The following is a 4,942-nucleotide window of genomic DNA, read 5'->3' as shown; positions in this document are numbered from 1 at the left end:
GGATAGATGGAGTGAAGGAAGCTCTGGGTGATAGGAGGATAGATGTGAGAGAGACAAGAGAGCGTGCTAGAAATAGGAATGAATGGCGAGCGATTGTGACGCAGTTTCGGTAGGCCCTGCTGCTTCCTCCGGTGCCTTAGAGGACCGCGGAGGTGGCAGTAGTAGGGGATTCAGTGTTAAGAAGCTTCATCTGTGGTGGATAACGGGGGAGGGTGGGCTGTGGCACCCTAGCAGTACCAGCCGAACTCGGTTGAGTCCCTTGTCAGGCTGGGAGGAACGTAGAGAGGAGAGGTCCCCTTTCTTTGTTTCATTTGTTTGATATCGGCTACCCCCCAAAATTGGGGGAAGTGGTTTGGTATATATATATATATATATATATATATATATATATATATATATATATATATATATATATATATATATATTGATAAATAGATAGATAGATGGATAGATATCGTAATGTGGTCATATTACTTTACGTTTATAATGAATAGACAACAGTCTAATGGCGTCTAAAATCGAAGGCAGCATCTCCCCAGACAAACTGAGCTTTAGCTTGTTTTCCGGATTACAGGAAAACTCCATTTCATTTTTCATATTTCCCTTCATAGTAGGGAAATGCATTGTTTTTCCGAGTGTTTCTTATCTTTCTTCTCCTCCTCCTATCAAATCTTCAAATCGATTGATCTCCAGTTATTTCTGGGCCAAATGACCTGAAATTTGGTGCAAAGGTTGAGTGCAACGATACCTAGGTGTTATTTATTTTTATCATTATTTTTTCTTGTTTTTTGATACATACCTTTAGAATAATTTTGAGGGTTTTATCGCCATTTTATGACAAAAATGTATATTTTGGTCTCCTGTGCCCTGGTATTATAACTGAATGACATGAATTTTGGTACGGAGGTGCTTTAGATATGTACCAATAGGAAGTCATCAACATTCTTAGCGTAAATCTGTTCAAAATGGTTAATTTTACCATTTTTGTTCAATTTTAGTCCAAAAAATGTATGTTTTCGACTCCTGTGACCTCATATTTATACCAAATGACCCGAAGGGTACCTTGGATATATGTACATAGGATGTAAGTCACGCTCTTTTTATAGATCCCTTCAAAAAATTTATTTGAGTTATTTTATTGCTATTTCTTTTAATGCATTTTGCACCTATGCTCTGGTATTCAAACCACATGACCTGAAATTTGGTATGGAAATGCCTATAATATATGCCCACAGGACGTTATTCACAGTTTTTGCATATACTACTTCAAAATGTTTATTAGGTCAATGTTGCTTTTCTAGTTCCAGTTATTATTTGGTGTCGATACGTGCTTCAAAAATATTTTTACGTGACTTTATCAGGAATACATTATTTACAAGATAGAATTAGACTTTATTATAAAAACTGTGGAAATATTTTGTTCCCTTTTTCTAAGATACATAAATATTTTGATATTCCAAAAATAATTAACAGATACTGTTAAATGAGAACTTTTAGATTCATTAAAAGGATAAATTTTTTAAGTTGATTTTGAAATACATACTGCAAATAATTGTTTTATAAGGCTTCACAAAATTTCATGCTTGATCTCACAACCCTTCTCCATCTTCGACGAACCTTACTATTCAATTTCTTTGCAATGGGATGACGTCAGTTCTTCAGGAACATTATCTCTTGTCGAAAGCAGCCTAAATCCCCAAAACTGCAAATGGTTTACAAGTACCTCTTGGTTTACTTATGTGAGAAAAATCTTTTATCAATCACCTGAAAGTTATGGGAGTTACATGTTCATGTGATGAAGTCAAGAGGTTTAAAGCATCAGCAGCTTTGGAATCTGTCACTGACAATGCAATGAGTAGAAACTCAGCGGCCAGTATTAGACTTGTACAGACAGTAATTGACAATTTTTATTACAACAATTATGGGTGCCAATCAACAAATTCCCTAGCTGTTTTGATAACAGAGTAAAATTATTTAGAATAAGTCTCTTAATGCCAATTGGATAAAGCTCCTTGAGAAAGAATAGAGGAAATGGAAACTGCCACTAGATGTCTCAATGTAGCTTTTTTAAGGGGCCACAAAATCATCAATACCCACAAGTCATGGAAAAAGTAGAAAACTTCCTTTGCTTGTTTTGACCACCCAAAAGAATTCAATTGACAAGGTCTGATGTCATAGATTTCAAATTTCTGAAGGATGTGTCTAATCATCAACCACTATAGTTTGGAGGGCTCAACATCATAAAATGGAGAAAGCAACAATAGCCAGCAAAGCCAGCCATAAAAGTTGGGATAAGCCTCTTTCTATCACAATTCTATCAGACCCATCAACAATTCTGACAGATATGTACGAGGTGTAACATGGCACACAAAAGATGGGACAGCATTTCACGATAATGTATTATCATGTGATTGTTCATGTAATATGAGCATTCCCAAAGCTGTTTGAATAAAGACTTACTAGGATGTCCATGCTTATGAGGTTTGTGCGATGTGTTAGAGTTCTCATGGGCGACGCTGTTTTGAAGGAACTTATGGAGTCAGCTTCTGGAAGGGTAATCCATATGTTATCTGGAAGAAATTTCCTCAAAATGTAAGAGCTCTAAGTGTGATTGCAAAACATCTTCATTCTGTAAGCCAACACTGTTAGAGCTATGAAGATGTGTTACAGATACTGCACACAAGAGCAATTGAAAACAAGGCAACAATAAGTTGAATATTTAATCAAACTAGTGTTTATAATGATATTCTTTATAAAAGCAGAGAGAGAAGCAGAATGGTCATTTTTTTCTGATTGTAGTGAAGATGCTGCTGCTATATTTTAGCTGTTGGTCATATTACCTATGCCAGGTATAGCTTAATGCAACAATGAAGAAACATCCAAGAGAAGGCCTTACTTTTTTTCATAAAAGGGAAACGTAATGTGACATCAGGCTGGCATCTGGAATGGTATGTGGTCTGATATGTTCATAAACACCACATTTATGAGCTATGGACATGGCCCTGGAGGACTATTAGACATTACTATTAAACCAGCCGCATTAAAAAGAAGGGAGCTTAGTCTTCACCCAGCTTGTAAAAAGAACTTGTTGAGATGAAGGAAAGCTAGAATCCGGTACCCATTATTTCACACAAGGAGGAGTCAAATGCTTGCAAACATGCTGATGAGATGATAGGAAGAAACCCTGTGAGAAGCTGTCGTCTTATACTGATCATTTGAATCTAGGTGAACATCAAGATGGCTCTGTCAACATAGTTTCTGTGATGGTGAAACATGACCAAATAAATGTCGATGAAACACCTGTAATGAAAATAAACAGATGGTAGAATTTCACGAATCATAGCTAGCAGGGTTCCATAATGCTATTCGAACCAGAATTAAAAAAAAAAAATATTTGACACTAAGAAAGGGGTCACTATTGGTTCGTCATTGACATGGCTGTGATATATTTCAGCGCGAGGGGCATTTTAGCAACAAAAGACATTGTTTTGAAGGATGCATCTAACCATGAACTTCCTCTAGTGCCAACATCAATGTTTGAAGATGGCCGCAGTATGAGAATAATAAAGACGAAATCCATTTTTAAGAGGAATCTACCAGTTGAATAATCCTCCAGTTTAAACTCCAAGGATCTATCCATTCAAGAAGTGCGAATTATCAATAGACGTACAATGCTGTGGGCAGTTCCTTTGCCAACAAAATAAACCATCCATGATAACGTCATTAGATTTGTTGACTATATCATGTCCAAGCTTTGTAATAATAATGTGTACTTAGTTTTTATAGCTACTTTGATTACAGTATCAAAGAGAGAGAGCGAGAAAGGGACGTATAGTAAGCATTACCAGGCAGTACCAACTGAGGCTAGGTATGCTCCTATCAGTAAAATTTGTTATCCTCAGTATTTCATCCAACAAGGTGTAACCGATTAAACTCATTTGACAAAGGCTACCATCATATCATGAAGCTTAAAAGCACAAGGTTATCCTTACAGGAGGTTACCAAGTTCTAGTTCAGACTGAATGGTTATACACATAGAGCATGCAACACATATGCAAATAGAGAAGTATACCCTTTATACATTTTCTACTACCCAGCAGCCATCATAAAAAATGGTAAATGTAGAGGAAAGTGTAGGGCATACTCATTTATTTTTATTTGCGTTATTTGCTACACGTGCATTACAGTGTAATCTGAATTAAAAGTGGGTTACTTGGTGCAGTTGTTATACCTCTAGTTGTTTATACCTCAAAAATCGTTCAGTATTACCCCCAAAAAATCATAAAAATGGGAATTTCTTTTAACCATTCCTTTTCCGCTTCAAGCGAAACCTTTTTTTTTTCTTTCTTTTGCAGCCTGATTCGCATTGAATTGTCTCTTCGCGTCACCTATATAACCAGATGCTATTACTGCAAGTAATAAAAATAATTCATACACATTACTTACAATGCTTCAGCTTCTCTTTAAAGGTTATAAACGGTTATTAGATGACAGTTATTCTCTTCTCCAGAAGAGACAACCAAATAAGCTGATTAGTCTTAGGATCCGGGGAAACATTTTACATCTTACGTATCGACGACGTTCCATTGACACTAATCCTTCATTTCACCTCGGTAATATCCAGGCGATCTGTCCATTCTTAGTTCCAGTGCTTTTAGGTTTTATTTTCATTCATTGTCTTTCCTCCATTTGAAGCCACTATTTATATATATTTTTTGTGAACTGTTGCTCGCATTTTACATTGTTTTTTCGTGCTGGAATAAATGTTTCTGGTCTTTAGAAGCTGAAAAATAAATATGAGGAATCAACCGTGAGAAATAAACTTAATGTCTACAACCACCGTAAAGCATATGTATGATCTGATCTTTGCAGCGGACTTGGCCTCTAAGCCTGTTTAGCATTGCAAATGAGGTTTGCCCGGGAGTGGGAAAAAATAAGACTG

The sequence above is a fragment of the Palaemon carinicauda genome, chromosome 27, assembly GCF_036898095.1.
Source record: "Palaemon carinicauda isolate YSFRI2023 chromosome 27, ASM3689809v2, whole genome shotgun sequence".
Classification (NCBI taxonomy): domain Eukaryota; kingdom Metazoa; phylum Arthropoda; class Malacostraca; order Decapoda; family Palaemonidae; genus Palaemon; species Palaemon carinicauda.
This window is presented reverse-complemented; position numbering follows the sequence as displayed.